Source organism: Canis lupus, chromosome 10, assembly GCF_011100685.1.
Source record: "Canis lupus familiaris isolate Mischka breed German Shepherd chromosome 10, alternate assembly UU_Cfam_GSD_1.0, whole genome shotgun sequence".
In the NCBI taxonomy this organism is placed as follows: Eukaryota; Metazoa; Chordata; class Mammalia; order Carnivora; family Canidae; genus Canis; species Canis lupus.
The window spans coordinates 28,198,570-28,217,158 of record NC_049231.1 but is presented as its reverse complement, the minus strand read 5'-3'; the positions used below and the strand labels follow the sequence as shown (position 1 = coordinate 28,217,158).

Sequence of the window (18,589 nt, the reverse complement as noted above, 5' to 3'; positions counted from 1 at the left end):
GGCCCAGAGTTGGGGGCCGAGTCTGAGGACCTGGGTCTTGGTCCTTGCTCTGCCACTGTGTGGCCTCAGGCAGATGACTTTCCCTCTCTGGGCTGTGTTTCCAAGATGGTTGAGCATTGCCCAGATGGTTCTATTTCTGGGGCCGTCATGCTCTCTGACAATAGCACCAGCTCAGAGAAAGCTCGTTGGTGCCATCTGGAGAGTACTGGTTCTGGAGTCCAGGGAGCGGGGAGGGGTCAAATCCTGGCTCCCATCCACTCATTAAGCACCTTCTGTCTACAGGCTGAACACTGGTCTGGAAGCCAGAAAGACTGGTTTCTTTGATGGCCGCTAATCCTTGAGGATCCTGAAACCCTCGGTTTTCTGACCTATAAAATGGGCCCGTGAGGACATAGCCCTTCACGGGGGAGGAGGAAGAGGCACAAATGAGGCCATTTAGGAGAACTCTCCTCTGCACACAGGTCACCACCAGAGTGCCCTTCCTGCTGGGGCTCTGTGGTCAAACAAAGCCACTTACAGCCTGTGTCGCCTTGCAGGGAGCTCTGAGATAACCTGGCAGGAGAGTGGTGCTCCATCTGTGTTAGCTGGGTCCTCCCCCAGCCTCCATGCACTCCCCACCCTCCCCCAAGAGAGGCTGACTGAGTTTCCCTGAGGCCCCCATCCCAAAGGGGGGGGCAGAGAAGAAGGTGGCCCAGTTCTGTCTCCTGCTCCCAAACCGTCCATGTCTCCTGATGTCCTCCAAGTGAGCCCAGCTTCTCCTGGGCTTTCGGGCCCTTCCGAGAAGGATGCCCCCCACCCCAGCATTTGTCTTCCTCTCCCGTCTTCCTCTGGCCTCCCTTCAAGCAGGGCATCCCCCCCACCCCACATCCTCAGAGCAAGCCCACCATACCACCCTGGCTTGCTCAGGCCATTCCTGCTGCCCACAAGGCTGTCCGCTCTCCTTGCAGGAGCTGGGGGAGCAAGGGGCGGCCTGCGCAGAGGCGCCGATGTGATGAGAAGGCAGCCCCTCCCTCCAGGGGCCAGCGCAGTCCAGTCCTGGCCGCACACTATTGAGTGTGGCTGTCCCTCCCTGTCCGCCCGCCCCCAGATACCCCCGCTGCCCCCGGGGTTTTTCCACCCTGCTCCTCCGGAAATCCACTCAAATTTCTCCGGGGGCCAGGGAGCCGCCGGGCTTCACTGTTGATTTTTCACAAGTGATTATTGGCGGCAGAATTTGTCACCTGCACAATGAATCGAAAATGAACCTTTCATGGAGCCAGCCCGGGAGGCTTCAAGAGCTGGGGAAGCTAGGTGTGGGGAGGGGGGGAGGGGGGGAGCCAGGAGGCAGTCATCCAGCTGCTCCGGGCCAGGCCCTGCGGCCAGACCCGTCTTGGGCCCCTCCAGCCGGTGGAAGCAGGTGGAAACCCGGGCACGGAGAGCTGGAGAGAGGGTCCCACAGCAGCAAGGGGACAGTCCCGGGTAGGGAGCTTAGCTGTGACCATGAGTGCCAGCAAAGTGGGGCTCGCGGGGCTCGAGCCACAGAGGCTGAAAGAAATAGGGCAGATGATCTGGTTCAAGGCTTCCTCCGTTTTGCAGAGAGACTGAGGCCCAGCGTGGGCAGTGACCGGCCAAGGACACATATCAATGTGTCACAAGGTGGAGACTACATCTCAGAGCTCCTGCCCTCACACCAGCCCACAGGAGGGAACCCGGCCCAGAGGCCTAGACCACACTCCCCCTCCGCTTCCCTTCCCTTCCCTTCCCTTCCCTTCCCTTCCCTTCCCTTCCCTTCCCTTCCCTTCCTTCCCTCTCCCCACAAAACCGTTGTGGGCTCTGTAATCCCACCTCTGACTGGACACTTGCAGGACAACCTGAGCCTCAGTTTCCCCTAGGGAAACTAGCCCATGGTTAGCCCCCTGTTCAGTGTGCTGTGAGGACTAGCTGCTCAGGGCCTGGTGCAGGGAGGTGCCACCTCTAAGCCCCAGCAGGCTGCCTCAGGTCTGAGGTTTCTATATCCCTGCCCCTAAGCTCGCGGCCTCTAAGCTCCCCGCCTCTGCCTCTGCCTCTGCCTCCTCCACATCCATGGGCCAGCTTCCTGGCTGCTGCTAAGCCCCTCTGCCTCCCTCCCCAGTGCTCCTGCCCCTGCTGCACCCCCACCCCCACCCCTGCCAGCCATGGGGGAGGGAGCCCCGCACATAGCAGCCTTGCAGTGCTTCTCTCCCAAGTGCCCCCTACCTGCCCCAGCACCCCACCTCTGGGCCCCCCTGCTGCCCCTAGCCCCCCAAACCTGCCCCAGCCCCCACCTCTGGGCCCCCCTCCTGCTGCATCCAGCCCCCCACCTCTGGGCCCCCCACCTGCCCAGCCCCCCACCTCTGGGCACCCCCTGCTGCCCCCAGCCCCCCCACCTGTCCTTGCACCCCCCACCTCTGGACCCCCCCTCCTACTGTACCCAGCCCCCTCCCCAAGCCTCCTCCCTCCCTCAGGCCTGTGGACCACAAGGTGGGCAGAGCAGCGCTGGGAAGGGCAGAGGACCCCAGCACCTGCCATGGGATAGGCCAGGGCCTCCGAGAGCCACCCTTAGCTCCCACAAGGCAGCGGCGTGGCAGCCCAGCCACCAGGTCCCATCACCCTCTCCCGACAGAGTGACAGGCACCTTCCTGCACTGGGCTGGCTGCTCTGTGTGCACACCCACCACCACGAGACACGCGTACACACACAAACCCCCACAGACATCCCCCCACGCACACGGACCCAGCAGACACCTCACATACTCACACAAATCCACACACACTCACGCTCACACACACACACCTCTCACCTCTAGCTCTGCCTCAGCCTCCCCCCCAGGGCGGCCTTTCTCTCCTGCTCCTCCTCCCGGTGCCCCCGTGTGGGGGGGGGCAGGGAAGGTGGCAGGGGGGCCGGCTCACAGCATCACCCCAGCCCCTATCCTGGAAGGCTCCGCGTCCTCCCCCTTCCCCTCTCCCCCCTCCCCCTGCTCCCCAGCTATCTCCAGCAGAGCAGGGGGGATTGGGGCGAGCCAAGCCTGCGTGGCAGTCAGGGAGTTACCACTTCTGGGCTCTGACTCAAGCTCCCTCGCATCTCCCGTTCGCATGTACAAGGTGGGATCATCATGGAACCGGCCTCACCATCCGATTCCTTAAGACGAGACCCTGGGAACAGCACCCAGCACCTAGCACCTAGGAAGCACTCGTTGTGAGCCACCATCTGCCCCGCTGCCCCTCTGCCCCGCTGCTCCCAGGCAGCCCTCCTCAGCCCCCCTCTCTGCCGGGAGACCAGGAACCCCTCCACCTGCCCCCTCACAGGGGTTGAACTGGCCTGTACCCTGTCCACACCGCCTCCTTGCTCCACCAGGCTGTGAGCGGCTTCCTGGCCATCCCCACTTTTTGCACCCACTTTACCTGTCACTGCTCGGTTTCCCCTGCCAGGAACACCCTCTCTGCTGTTCCCTCTCCATCATCTCCACTAGCCACCTCCTCCAGGAAGCCCTCCCCAGATGCTCTATGTGGTGACCCCGAGTGGTGTACAGGCTTTGGGACGCAGGACAATCTGGGTTTTCTCCCTGCCTGTGACCTCAGGCAAGTTGCCCCACCTCTCTGAGCCTCAGGGCCTTGTAGAATGGATGAGTAAATGCCCAAGTCCCTGGCACACAGCAGGAAGGCAAGCAAACCCTGAGGCACACACCCCTTCCCCCATGAAGGGCCACCAGTCCTTCCTTGAATCCCCTCCATTGACCTCATAGGACCCAGTGCCACCCTGCTGAGCACCCTCACTGGAATCCTCTGGGGGGCCACGTTCCTGGGTTTTCTGTTGAGCTCGGGCCTGTGCAGGTGGGCACTTGCCGGAGGCTCCCAGGCCAGGCTGCCAGCCCCCCGGGGCAGGGTCAGAACTGAGGGCCGGCAGGGGTGGGGGTGCTGAGACTGTCCAGGCAGGGCAGGGGCAGGGGGGTGGGGAACACCAGCTGGGCCAGGGCACCCCCTTGAGCCCTTGGAGGCCCTGGCAGCTGCTCCCTCCCCACCCCCTCCCCTCCCACCTTCCTCCTCTTATTTCTCTTTGGAATCGCTCCTCCAAAAGTTCATTTTGAAAGAAATCGATTTCCAGGCTGCTTGGAGATGCAATTTGATTTTTCATTTTGAAGAAATGATGGTTAAGGAAAAGTTTGGAGACTTAATCACCGTGGAAGGCCATGGAAATAAAGAATTCCTCTGCCCTTGGCCAGAGGCTGCGGGGCCTGTGTGCAGTGCTCTCCACAACAGCGGAAAACAGGCATCCACAGGGAGGCACACATACCAACACCCCATGCACACACACGAGGCACACGCACACTTGTGTGCACACTGCACACTTAACACACGGCCCTCACCCCCGGGGGTCCTCGGCCACCTCTCTGCCTCTACTCCCCTAAACACCCAGGCATCCTGCGTGGGACCAACTTCACTGTCGTTATTTCTGGAAGGGGTAGACTTCCCGGCTATTCTCCATCCCTTGGATGTGAAGAGTAGGTAGGTGTCCACCGTCACACCACTCTGCTTCGTTCAGTCCACACGGGCTTCCCCTTGCCTGGCTGGACAAAGATCACAACCAAAACCACAGACATGACAACCCTTACCTCCCGCCCCTGAAGCCCAGCTGTACTCAACATCCACCTGCCAGTGGCCCCCCACAGACCCGGCAGCTCCTGGGCCTGGGCCAGGGCCTGCCGCCTCCATGTCATTGGTGAACACACTGAGCTCAGAGAGGGTAAGGGACTTACCCGATGCTGCACAGCTGGTAGGTGGCAATACACACACACACACACACACACACACACGCAAGCTCGTCACCAGGCCTCCGACCTACCATTATCAATCCATTCTTTGGCATCTGGAAGATTTCTCTCTGAAGATGCAGATTTCCCTGGAAAAGGCATGATGGCTGATACTCTAAGGCAAAGAACTCCCTGAGCTCTCTAATAGTCAAATCCCCTTTACAACAACCTGACTCTGGGCTAGAGGGCCTGTACCTGCTTCCTCCAGGACTAGAGAGCTTACCTGCCTCTCCCATCCCCTGTGAAGGGCACAGCAGTGTGGTGGCCTAGAAAAGGCTAAGCCCTACCATCCGGGAGGCCAGGGGACAGATCCCGGCCCCGCCACGTAGCTGTCCTGGGCTTGGAGATGGGCCACTCTGCTTCTTGGGGCCTTGGTTCCTTACGATGGAGCCAGGGTCAGCAAAGGGCTATGCACGTGTGAGCACCAGGGACTCACCAACGGGTGGCCGGACAGCCCTGCCCTGGACTGCCCCAGCAGGGGCGGGCAGCACAGAGGTGCCAGCGCACGAGGCACAGCCTGGGGACAAACCGGGCCCTCGGCCCAGATTCCCTGTGCCTGCCCCAGTTTGGCAGACCGGCCTACTTCTGCTCGAGGATGCCTAGAGGTTCTGGAGAAGCTCCCTAGGGGCCCTGCCCATCTCCACCTCCGGCCTGAACCCCCTCCTAGACCCACACACCTGACTCCCAGCTTGGCACGGGGTAAGCCGGGCAGGGAAACCCCTTCATGGACCCTCCTCCCTCCCAGGTCCAGCCGATCCCTCGGTCCCTTCCCCCCTCCCTCATCCACCAGAGAATCACCTGGCACTTGACGGAGGGTGGGGGGGGGTCACCAACGTGAGGCTCTGCACGAGAAAACATGTCAACCCGTGTGCCGTGCTTACATCTCCCTCTCACCACTGCCGACGTGCGCTGCTGGCTTTCTCCAGCCCGGAACATTCCAGACTCACCACCTTCAGGGTGTGATTATGCCCACAGAAGTTAAGGCTCAGCTTCTGAGTTTCTAAATAAAAGTCTGAAGCTTGTATCTGCGCACAGCACAGAGAGGAAGAGATTCGCGCCCAGTCGGTGGGCACAGAGGAAGCCAGCGCTTCCTGAGATGGGGATCATCAGGATGGAGATCGGGATGGAGATCGGGATCCGGTGGGGGAGGACCGGCAGTTGGAAGCTAAATAGCCGTGGGCCTCCTGCCCGCACCCCCAGAGACCCTCTGTGGGTTCTGGGATCCCAGGGGGTAAGGAGGAGCCCCCAGCCCTGCCCCCCAGGGGCAGCAGCCAAGGGCAGCCCTGGTGGAGGGACAAGGCGCGGGGGGGGGGGGGGGGGGTCAATGCCCACCTGCACACCCGACCTAGCCCGGGGCCCAGACACACCCGGAGAGAGGTGGAAGGGGAACCTGCCGCACCAGCCAAGGCCAAGTCCCTCTTTGGGCCACCTTTGCCTGGAAGGGGCCAAGTAGCAGCAACAGGGAGGGGGCAAGAAACAGATGATGTCTGGCCCCTGGAAACTCCACGCAAAGCTGAGGCCTGAGGGAGTTTGCTGCCAGCCCCCAGCGTGCCATTCAGTGGGCACCCAGTGACGGGTGGGTGGGTGGCCGGGACACAGTGACATCAGCCCAGTGGCTGAGCAAACAAAAGCTCACCACACACCCAGCCAGCGCTGCTGGGGAGCATCCCGAGAGGGATCTGGGTCACCTGGGGGCTGCAGGGCCTGGGCAGCCCCCCACCCTCCTGTCTGTTCCCACCACCTGCCAGCCCCTCCCAGGGTTGCAGGCCCAGAGGGCTGAGGGTGTGACGCCCAAGTCCCTGATCCTGTCATTAGCACTAATTACTCCAGTCACCCCTGGCAGCTGGCGGGGGCAGCTCTGGCACCCATGCCGGCCTCCTACCCCTCTGCCCACCTGTCAGAATGCCAACCATCCCTGCACCTCCCCAGGCCCTGGGAGGAGGCCAGGGCGGCTCCACCCCCCAGAGGCCTCTCCCTCTCCTCTGGGAGTCTCTCTCCCTCCTGGGGCCTCAGTCAGGAAACCTCTGCCCCTGTCTCTATGGCTCCTGCCTCCTGTTGGCTGCGTGACCCCAGGCAAGTTGCTGCCTCTCTCTGGGCGTTCCCTTAAATCAGGGGGTGGCCCTGACTGCCTTTCAGCTGCATCAACCTGCAAACCCTCCTCTCACTGGGTCTGTGTCCACCTGCTTCCACCCCTTCTCCCCTTTACCCCCCTCTACTCCTGCCTCCTTCCTCCCTTTTCCCCACCCCTCCCTCCCTCTCTCCCCCTTTCCTTTCCCACTCCCGCTGCTCCCACCCCCCAGCAGCCTCCTCTCTCCCTGTCAATTAGACTGGCTCTGGCAGGATGCTCAGAGAACAGGCTAGGGCACCCAGCTGGAAAATTGGGTGTCGGCAGCTGCCTGGAATCCTAATGCCCCCAGCCCTGCCCTCCTCCTGCTCCTCCTCCTCCCTTACCTCTCCCAGCACAGGCAGGGCTGCTTGCTGGGGATGATCCCACTCCCCTGCTGCTCCCCCTCCTCTGAGGCCTGCAGACACCTTTCACTTCCCCTCAAGGGGAGCCGGCACCCGCCCCACTCCCCCACACCCCACCAAGTGCCCCCATCTCCTCCCTTGAGTTCTGGCTATCAGCAGAATCCAAAGCTTGGAGGAAAGAGCACTGGGCTACTAGTCCAGAGAGCAGCATCCCTGCCCAGCCCCCTCTGGGCCTCAGTTTACCCATCTATAAAAACGAGATTCCTCCTTGAAGCCCACCCATGTGGCCTCCACACCTTTCAAATTTCCGTCCAAAGCAACAGGCCGCCAGCTGTTCACTCCAAACCTGTCCTGGTGGCTGGTCTCATTATTTGTTTTGTTTTGTTTTTGTTTTTACTCTGAATGGTTTGGGGCCAAGCACAGAGTTTGGATCCCTGGGACCTACTCATGCATCTTTGCTCCTGCCTGGCTCCTGAACAGACAAGTGTTTCTGCACCTCCTGAGGCCCCCAGGCTCCCTGGCTCTGGGCTGGCAGTCAAGGGAGGGGCACTCAGGTTACCCCAGCTCCCCCTCCCCCTCTTCCCCTCCCTCCACAGACAGCCCAGGAGGGGGCCTCTGACTGGAGCTGGAAGGAGCACTCTGCCCTCCCCCACATGCTCCCATCTGAAGCCAACCCCCATCTCAGCCTCCTGTGCGGGCTCCTGAGACCTCAGAGATGTTGGACCTTGGCACAGGTGGGGGACACGATGGTTCACCTAGCTCTGTGATTTTCTTTAGTAATTTTTTTTTAAGATTTTATTTATTTATTCGTGAGAGACAAAGAGAGAGAGAGAGATGGAGACACAGGCAGAGGGAGAAGCAGGCTCCATGCAGGGAACCCAATGTGGGACTCGATCCGGGATCCCGGGGCCATGCCCTGGGCCGAAGGTAGATGCCCAACCACTGAGCCACCCAGGCATCCCTTCTTTAGTTAATATTACTTTTTGTAATGATTGTTTATTTACCCAGGTAATAACTAACCCCAGCAAGCAGTCTTTTAGTGTCCTCCCCAGAATGCACGTTCCCTCAGCAGGGAGGGCCTACACAGGATCCCAGGGGACCTCCCATCAGTCCAGACTCCAGCAGCCTTCAGAGGAGAATCCTTGTCAAGTTCCTACTGTGTGCTGTGTACATGCTGGGACTCTGGGGACATGGCAAGGAACCTGGCAGACAAATAGATCATTTCAATGTGAGTATAATGGGAGGAAATATAAGAGAGAGGGGATAGTGACTTGGAGCAGGGCCAGATTCAAGAGCTCTGGGAAGACACCCAGGGGAGGTGACACTGAGAAAGGGCCCAAATGACAAGAAGCCAACATGGAAAGGTTTGGAGCATGTCATTCTAGACGGCAGGAACAGCACATGCAAAGGCCCTGAGGCTGAAACATGTGGTTGTCTGAACAGTGGGTGCCCAGCGTGGCTTGGAGTGGAGGGTGGTCAAAGATCCAGCCCAAGCCAGATCATGTCTTGCCTGGGTTGACTCTAGAAATTATTGGCAATGCATTCTAAGCACATGCATTCTAAGGTTTTAAGCACGAGAGAAATGTGTTCTTTTGTTCATTTTAACTGATCTCGATACTCTGGCTGCTGGTACAACGTGGGTGCTTAGGGATGGGGTGGCGAGAACAGAAGCTGGGCATGTGTCTCTGTGCAGTGAAGAGACACTGGTGGCGCTGGTGGCAGAGGGCAGCATGGAGAGAAGGGGTTTTGGCACACAGAGGGTCACGGTGGGGGGGGGGGTTCCATCCTTGACAGCGGGAAGCACTTGCCCAGGACTCTCTGCCCCTTTCACATTTCCTTTGCACAAACACGCCCCCCATCTACTCGGTACCTTAGTTCTCTGTAATTCCTTCTTCCCTCCGAAGTTTTCCGCCTCCTCTTGCATCCAGCCTTCTCAGCTTTGTCAGTTCTGCAACTGCCCTGGTGGGGGACGGAGGGGAGGCAGAGGGGTGCTCAGGCCCTGGGGGGAGGAGCAGCAGCCCCCCACCCCCACCCCGGGGGAGTCTAGTCCAATAGCAGCACTTGGAAAAGACAAGCAGGCCTTTCACTCTGCAAAGGTTGACCTCCAGCTGTTCTTTCTCCTGGACCTTATTATGCCAAGGGCGTCTGTGACCTCGTCCGCCTTGAGTCAATTCAGAGAGTCCCCGTTCTATTACCTGAACCTGGATGATGTCAGGGTCCAGGAAAGGACACAGCCCTGGAAGTGAGGGTAAAAGGCAAGCCGCACAATGGGGAGAGATAGTCGCCAACAGGACTCCATTACAAATCAAAGAGAGAAAAGGAGATGACCTAAGAGCAGAGTGGACCAGCGACCTGAATGAGTGTTTCATAAAAGGGGATGGTCAGGTCCCCGGGGGTGAGCACGGGCTTAGCTTCATTATCAGGGAAACGCAAAATTGAAATCACACTGATTGCCAACGTCCACGCCCACCAGAGGAACTAAAATGAAATAGCTAGAGCGTGTGGAGGGCCGGCAACCAGGACTTGCACACACGGCTGGCGGACGTGGAAATGGGCACCAGCACTTGGGACGCCCTCTGGTCATAAAGCTGGATGTATACGCACCCTCTGGCCGAATGGTTTCTGCCCAGGTGGGAACCTGTCAGGAATGGGCCCACCTGCCCACCGAAAGACCTGTGAGAGCACGTTTGTACCAGCTTTATTCCTCATGGTACCAAACTGGGAACAACCCCCATGTCCGTCAACAGGAGAAGGGATGAATAAATTGTGATACATTTCACAGCCGTGAGTACGCGCGACGTCACCCTCAGCAGGAGCCAATCTGGGGCACCCGGGTGGCTCAGAGGTTGAGCATCTGCCTTCAGCTCAGGTCATGATCCCAGCCGGGGTCCTGGGATCAAGTCCCGCATCGGCCTCCCTGCAGGGAGCCTGCTTCTCCCTCTGCCTGTGTCTCTGCCTCTCTCTGTGTCTCTCATGAATAAATTTTTAAAAATCTTTAAAAAAAAGAAAAACAGGAGCAAATCTCACAGACATAGTGCTGAGGGAAGGAAGCCAGACAGAGGACTACAACTACATACTGCATGATTCCATCTGTAGGACGTTCACATGGGTCCTACAGGTTAGGAGTCAGGAGAGCCCTGATCCTGGCAGGGCAGCCAGAGAAGGGAAGGGGACAGGGCAGGGGTGGGGAGGGGGGACGCATGGAGGGCTGGTCACCTACCGTGTCTTCCTCTGGAGGGCTGCGTCATGAGTGTGTTCACTTTCTGAAAAATGTCACATTTTGATCCGTGTACTTTCTGTGCACATATATGGTAACTTCAAATATATCAACTTTAAAAGAATAAAGCATTGAAGAAATATTTAGATGGAGAAGTAATATGCACTCCTTACCCCCATGACTTTGGGGTGGGAGCTTCCATTTCTTTTTCTATGCAACTGTGTAGTTTAGTTGGATTTAAAACACACGTGTGCGCGTGCAGGACTCTATCATATCCTATCAGGTTGCTGTTTTCCATATAAGACAGAGGCTGTCAACCCTGGCACTACTGACATTTGGGGCGGGATAACTCCTTGTTGAGGACTGTCTTCTGCACCGGAGGGCGTACAGTAGCATCCCTGGCCTCTACCTACCTGCCAGCCTTGTTCCTCCCAATACCCTCGATAAGAAGTGTCTCCAGGCAGAGCAAAAAGTTCCCCGGGAGTACAGTTGCCAGAAAAAACACAGGACGTCCGTCCAGTTAACATGCTCCATCTCCGAGATTTTTTTACTTTAAAAAAAAATTATGTATTGTTTGTCTGAAATTCAAATTTAACTGGTTGCCCTGCATTTCTATTTGCTTAGTCTGGCAATTGACCTTGGGGACAGACATCATTCAGGTTGAGGACCAACGGCACCTCTTGTGGCTGGGCCCCTTTCGGGACACGAGGTCCCCTCTCACTCTCTGCAGTGGCTCTGCTATAATCCGCAGCAGACAGGCCCTGATTCGTTAGACTCTCCCTTCCGATGGACCTTTTGCTTGTTGTCCATCTGGAGGTTTCTGCTGAGGAGAGCTAAAGGGCTCAGTCCCACGTGGACCAGCAACACATTCCCAGGGTGGCTCAGCAGGAAACATGTAGTGACTCAGGTCCCTGGTGCAGGGGCAGCCCCTTCCCTCTTTCTGCTGGCTCCCTAGCTCCTTGCAGGTGTCACCCCAAGCCAGCTGTGTCCCCAGGCCTCCCCCAGAACCACCCCTGCTGACTTTTCCTGATGTTTCATTGGCAGGGACTGGTCTTGTGCACACACCTGACCACTGACTGTGGCTGTGGTCCCCCTTAGACCAATCAGGAGCACCCATGGTGGTGGCCGGGGGTCTCATTCCTGTTGTGGAGAGGGCATGGATACGGTTGGCGAGGACGTGGGGGGTTGGTGTTGGCAGCCAACACCACTCGGCTCATTCTGAATTTGCCCTGTTGCTGCTAATGCTCCTGTCCACCCGGAGTAGCAAGCAAAGGGATCTTCCAAATCAGATAGTGGGCACCGCGCTCCTGCCTCCCCCCACCCAGCCCTTCAGTACACCCCTCTGCTCTCAGACAGTGGAGACTCTCTAGCTCAGGCCTGCTTTCCATCTCCCAGCCAGCTATTGTGCCTCCCCCTGTGGCTTCCTTGCTCCTCCTCAAACAAGTCTACCCTTAATCTGCCTCAGGGCCTTTGCATCTGCTGTTCCCCCGTCCCTGGATCAGTGTCCAGGGCTCCTTCTCACCAGTCAGATCCCCACTCAGACATCATCCTGGCTACAGGATGGAACCCCATCAAATGCAGCCTTGTCTCCCCACCTCGGATCTCCTCTCCTGTTGTTGCCAGAAGCCAAATCACCTTCCGTACCTGGATTGATCAACTGTCTCTTCCCACTTGGATGTCAGCTCTTTGAGGGCAGGACCTCAAGGTCATGGTAACTGCTGTGTCCTTGGGGCCTCCTGGGAGCAGTCCCTGACAATGGGAAGTTCTCTAGTCCCTTGGCCGAACCAAGCAGGAGAGGCCACGCCTCCGTATTGCAGGTGAGTTGAGGCGAGGCCCTTACCCACAGCTGCCAGATCCAAACACTCTGAAAACCAAGGCCCTTTTCTTTACCGATTTGGCAACAAACCTGACTGACCCTCATTGATGGGAGGCTACTTAAAGTCTTGGTTTCTCTGTATGGATGCAGCTTGCTGAAGACACACTGTGTTTCATTGGGGGTGGGGGCATCTGGGGCTGGGCTCCCCCAAAAGCAGAGCCAGAGATAGGACTTGGGTGCAGGTGGCTTATTTGGAGGGTGATGCCAGGAAGCAGGAGGCGGGGACTGGGGGAGAGTGAGAGGAACCTGGAAAAGCCAAAACAAGAGTCACTGCAGAGGACCAGGGGGCAAGGAGCAGGGAGGTGGAGCCCTCTGGGACCTCCTGCGGAAGGATTGAAGGCAGCCGTGCACTTACCCACCTGCCCCTGGGCCCTCTCCACCAAGGGGGCCCCCACGGGAGCACACACTCCCCCAAGACCTCCCAGCTGCCCTTGAGGGGGGCCACTGTCTGCAGGAGGCTGAAGCCAAGAGGGGGCTGAAGGTCCCCAGGAGGCCGCAGCACGAAGCTCCCCCAGACCCTGTACAGCAGTGACACAGAATGGGGCATGTGCACCAAATCCCTAAAATCTGGAATACATCTGGCCCCAAAGGCTTTGGGTTCCTAGGGCCGATTGCCAGGTTCGAGGGGACCTGTTGAAAAGAGTCTCATATGTACTTTTGAAGTTTTGATAGGGCCCAGAGCCCTCTGAAACAGCTGTCTACACTTTATACACTCTATACTCCCTCTGACCAAGTGTGACCACAGCCCCTCTGCCCCTGCACATGAGCACAGGGTGGCAGCTCGGTGGTAACAGGAGAGGCACACCTTTGCACGCGTGCCCTGTACCGGGCACTGCTCTCAGAATTTATTTCTCGCAAAGACTCAACAGATTCACGTTGGTTTTCCCCCATTTTTTTTTTCAAATGAGGACACACCCAAAAAAGGCACAAGGCACTGATATGACATATTTGATCCACGTTTCCACAGCTGGTCAGTCCAGGGCAGGAGTCCAGCCCAGGTGGGATATTAACCACGGTGCTATGCTGTCTCTGGTGGTACAACAATCTTTTCATTCTTGCCAATCTCGTGAATAAAAAATGATAGTTACTGGTCTTAGTTTGCATTTTTATCAGAATTAGCCATAGGTACAAAGAACAGAGAACTAAGCCAGAAGCGTGTTGCTCTAAAATCTTGAGGTTGGCAGGCTGGAGCTGGCATGATAGTTCTACTCCATGGTGGCATCACCTGACTCTTTCTCTTGTTACTTTGCTGCATATGATCTCTGTCGCCAAGATCTCACAGTCTGAGGGGGCTGCTGAGGCGCCGACCATTACGTCTTGTCTTCCTGCCAACAGCAGAAATGAAGGATAAAGGGGAAGGAGACAAAGAGTACCTACCAGCTGTCTTGTTAAGGGGGTTCCGGGAATCTGCTACTTCTCACTGGCCAGAACTCGGGCACATGGCCTCACCTCGACGCCAGGCTAGGGAGTGTCTTTTTTCTAGACAACCACATGGCCGGACAAAACTCAGGGGTTCTGCTCCTCTGGAAGAAGGGAAGGTGGATATAGGAGGACTGCTAGTGAGCTCTGACACACTGGGAGGTTTCTTGGCCATTTTTGTTTTACCGCCTAAGAACCATCCTTCCAGCACTCTCGTTTTCCTACTGCATCTGTTACCCTAGTTTCAGTTATGCTTCATACGGGGGACTCACTACTTACCAAAACAGTCTGTGACAACAACGCCCGGCCCTGAGGATTTGTGTCAAAATCGACGCCAGACCAAATGCTGGCTTCCTTTCCTCCGAGCCAAGGGGTCCGGGATGCTGGAGGGCCTCGCGGTCCCCTGGAGTGCTAGGAGCTCAGGAGCCGGGCTCCTTGAAAGGCAGGGAGGGCCTGGGCCTTTGTGCTTCCACCAAGTTCCCCAAGTGAGAGGGAGGCCCCCTGACAGTCGAGGGTGCCCCAAGCTGTCAGCACAACTCACTCTACTGTCATTCGCTCCCTCGCCCGCTCATGGCCGGTCCTGGCCCTCAGCAGCCCTGCGCACGCACATCCTTGCATCCTCCAAACACCAGTGAGGCCTCCCGTGAGCCTTCGCTTTGCCGGCCCATAGCCTGTTCTCTCACCTGCCCTTTGAATGAGGAAGATTCCCAGACCCTTCCAAGTGGTATCATTCTCTGCAGATGGACCACAGTAGGTCACGCTCCGTCCTGGAGCAGTCACGGCAGAGTAACCACAGTCTCCCCAGGTGGGGTCCAGGCAGGACAGAAGAGCACAGAGCCTTCCCCTCCCCCAGCCTGGACCCTGTGCTTCTGTTAACGTGGCCCACGGTTGCCATCGGCCCTAGAGGCAGCTCTGTCCCTCTGTGAGCTGACACGGAGCCCAAACTGAGCACAGTGTCCAGGAAGAGGAGTTACACGTGGATGGTGTAGGTCTGCATACGCTACAAGGAGCCCCAAGCCCCCTACTCTGGCGAGTTCCAATGAAAGAGACGTCATCTCACAAGAAGTCAGGGGCAGGCAGGTCCAGGCCTAGGGGTCCCTTGGCTCCGCCATTTCTTCAAATACAGAATTTGTTCTCTTTCCATTTGGCCTTCCCAGTGTGTCACCTTGGCTTGCAGGGAGGAGCCTCATGGCCACAAGGTTGCCGTGGTTCCAGGTATCTGCATCCCAATTAGACCCAACAGGGTATCCACAGGAGGACTGGGCCCTGCCCCCTGAAAGCCCACCTGCAGGTGTCCCTTCCCTGGTGGGAGCCAGGTCCCATGGCCATTCCTAAACCAATCACTGGCAAGGGGGGTAGGACCACCACGGTTGACTTAGCCCAATCCAGCCTGGCCCCGGGCTAGGGACCAGGCCCTGTCCAACGCTGTGTGTCAGTGGGGTTGGGGCAAGGGGAGGACTCTCATGAACAAAAGGAGGATTCTTTATGGGTAGGAAGAAGGGAGAAATGGAGGTCCAGCAGGAAACCCCCCACAGAGAGAACAGCATGCCTGGGTGAAGAAACTTCTCAGCCTGGCTAAGAACCTTCTCGGCCTGGCTAAGGGAAGCAGGGGGGCCTCTTTCAGCAGATGAGGGCACAATCAGATGCATGACCACCACAGTTCCTCTGGCAGCTGCAAGGGGAGGGCCTGAGGCTCAGGACAGAGGTAGGGAGCCCAGTTTGGAGGCTGCTGCAAGGGCCCAGGTGAAGGGCAATGTGGCTTGGCCAACGTGGAGGGTATGGTCAACTTCAAGATGGGCCCTTGGGGGAAAGTGTGTGGCCCACACTGCAGCACCCCATGTGGGAGTGAGGAGACAGCTCAGTAAAGACCACCTGATGTTGACTAGGGTGGCTGAGTGGTGCCACTTATGCAGAAGCAGGAGGCCTGGTTGGCGGGGAAGGGACACCAGGGGTGTCTGAGCAGGATGTGTAGCTGAAGAGTCACCAACATATGGATGGTATCTGAAGCCCTGGGGCCCCAGAGAGCGCACTCAGTAGAGAATCAATGAGCAGGCACTTTTGGTGCACGCATGTGTTTCTCTGGCTATTGCAGGGACCCAAGAGAGAGACGGAGGCCTGGGGTCAGGCCCCATTGGAGAGGGGTGACTCTAGGAACACTGAAGATACAATCTGTAGGACTTCACCATCCAACCAGGGGCAGGGAGAGAAGGAGAGGAAGGAGCTGGGTGGTGGGAGGTCCCCTGGCTAGGCAGCCAGCCGCCAGCACCCACCTTCCCATGCCCCCAGCACAGCCTTTTTCTTTTTATCCCACCCCCAGCCTCTCTGCCTCCCCAGCTCCCAACACCTTCTCTGGGGCCTGTTTCTTTGAGCCAAAGCGTGTGCTTCCATCACTGCATCACACCCTCCTGCTCTCGGCTGACATTCCTGGGCGGCTTCACTGGGCCGGGCCCTGTAGGACTGCTTCTCCCAAGTCTCAGTGCTCAGGTCACCATACTCCCTTTCCTTCCTTTCCAGGCTCACCTTCCTTTCCAGGCTCTGGTGGTCACTTCTGCCCTTGGCTGACAGCCTGGCCTGGGATGAGTCATCATCCACTGATGGGTGGTCGGGGCAGCCAGGCCTGAGGCAGGGGCATGAGCTGTGTGAGTCTGGCCTTGCCTATATTAATTAGTGTTTGCTGAGCCTCGGTCCCCTGGTCTATACACAGAGGATAAGAATAGCACCGTGTCTCTCATGAGCATGCTGCAAAGATCTAATGACCTGATGCCCACCTCATGGCACTATTGCGAGGTTTAAATGGTTAGCATCATGTGCAAACACAGTGCCAACACATAGAAGGTGCTTTGTCCCTGAGGTGAGCTCCTTCAGGGCAGGAGCCATGGACCACTCACCCCCTACTCCAGCAAAGCAGCCAACAGCAGGCCTGGCACTGTGACAGCTCAGGGACTTATGTGGGGATTGGTTGGCAACTGTTAAAGGAACACTGGTGAGGCGATGTCACATCCAAAGTCAGAATGGTCCTTAGGCCAGAAAGGGCTGGGAAGGGGGGTACCCGTGGACCAAAACTGGGGAGGGGGGAATGCCAGGAGCAGAGCAACAGCAGCAACACCAGAGAAGTGGAGGGAGGGAGTGTGGGAGCAGTTCCTAGGCATGAGACAAATGAACAGATTAAAGAGAGGCCTCTGAAAAGGATCGCCATGAATCCTACATGCAATCCTGATGTCCTTCGAGAGAGCCAGGGAAGAGCAGCGTCCCCTTCCCTTGCTATTCGATGGCTGGACTGGGCTTTTTGGAACGGCATCCGCTGCAGAGACCAAGCCACATGAGGCCCCACTAGGTACTAGGGTTACATTCTGCCTTTAATCCTCATCTAGAGGATGTGAAGGGAACTTTAGAGACAGTGAAGGGGATAGTGGCATCCAGGCAGCCCCCCACCCCTGGGCGTCCATCGCCACTGTTCCACCCCAGCCTCTCTTGGCTTCCAAGGGACGAGGCCGTGTCTCCTTTAAGTTTTTCCACGGCAGATGCCAGCCAGGACGGTGCCCCAGATGGCACATAGGGCAAGGCTCGTGGGTGGACCCTCAGGGTCAGGACAATAGCACCAACGCTAACTGCCTGTTTGACCTCCCCTTACCCCCACACCTCACCCCCTCAGGAGCCAGCTCCATCATCCCTCTTCCCCTGGGAGACAAAATCCACCCCCCGCCTCCCAACTCTGGGCCCAAGCTGGGCCATCTTCACTTCCATCCCCGCCCCGCCTCACACGGTCATTCCCTCCTCTGTGACCGACTTTCGAGCCCACCTGCTCCTGCCCAGACACAAAAAAGCAAAACCATTTCCTTGTCTGACACCATTTATAGAGACTTTTCCTGCACAGTGGGCCCGTGCCGCACCATCTGCCACCCTGGTGGGCTCCATGAGCCCTGAGCTCAGGCCCGCCCCTGGTGCTTGCAAAGCCTGGGCCAGAGCACAGAGGGAAGCTCACATACTGTCATCTAAATATTTGACAGTTATAAATCAAGCTAACAAACTGTGAGGACATCCTCCTGCTTTGACGCAAATACACCTTCCTAATGACCTATGACAGATTTGAATTTCAAATTCTTGAGACTTCTGAGTGTGGTGGCCCTGAGAGCCCTTTTTCCTGGCCCAAAGCACAACCCTCCCCCCCTTTCCCTTCTCACCCTCAGCACTAGCCCACAATTTAAGGGAGCTCTTGCAGATGCCTGTAATCCTCCAACCCACACCTCCAAGCTCTGTCCACACACCACAGGCCCGCAGCTACCCTTGGCCATCCCTCCTACTGGCGAGGGGGGGGCGTCACATGGGCAGCACAGTCCACTCTTGAGAGGACAGAACCTGGCAGCAGGTCTAGGGCCAGCTAGGCAGACAATGTCAGGATCCCAGGTATTCTGAGCAGGGTCTAGAAGCCATGAGGCCCCGGGCATGCACCCGTCGGCCCTGCAGACTTGTTGCCCCTTGAGGGGGAGCTGGGGGCTAGAGGGCTAGAGCACACCCTCTGATGTGCACAGCCCGAGCTAGAGCCCCTCTTGACCCTGGACCCCTCTGCCTCCTCCCCTTCCCATCTCTGGGGCCTAGTCAAAACATCCTAAGATCTGACCTCCATCCTCCCAGGTCATGCCATGCTCCCTATGACCTGAGAAGGTTCTCCCCAACCCCTATTTTCTGGACTTCTTCTCAACTTGAAACATAGGATCCATAACAGAGAGCCCAGCAGTAACCAGGATCTTAACAGCAAGAATCAAGAATGCAGGCACTGGCGGGCCTTGGGACAGCTTCATGTAAG

General features: G+C 57.7%; 1 long non-coding RNA gene across 21 annotated transcripts; it reads right to left on the bottom strand.

The window, feature by feature from the left end:
• Nucleotides 1-4,103: 4,103 nt before the first annotated feature.
• On the bottom strand, nucleotides 4,104-17,427 carry LOC102156668. Of its 21 annotated transcripts, XR_005365613.1 has the most exons (9): nucleotides 12,135-17,424; nucleotides 11,556-11,630; nucleotides 10,904-11,040; nucleotides 10,494-10,603; nucleotides 9,144-9,232; nucleotides 8,294-8,475; nucleotides 5,603-5,804; nucleotides 4,837-4,893; nucleotides 4,104-4,561 (listed from the first exon to the last, which is right to left on the bottom strand). It is a non-coding gene; the product is annotated as an uncharacterized LOC102156668 (long non-coding RNA). The 21 variants fall into 21 exon arrangements; XR_005365618.1 differs by adding an exon at nucleotides 9,469-9,509 and having other exon boundaries at nucleotides 10,904-17,426; XR_005365625.1 differs by having other exon boundaries at nucleotides 5,603-5,646; nucleotides 5,752-5,829; nucleotides 10,904-17,426.
• Between the last annotated feature and the right edge of the window lie 1,162 nt (nucleotides 17,428-18,589).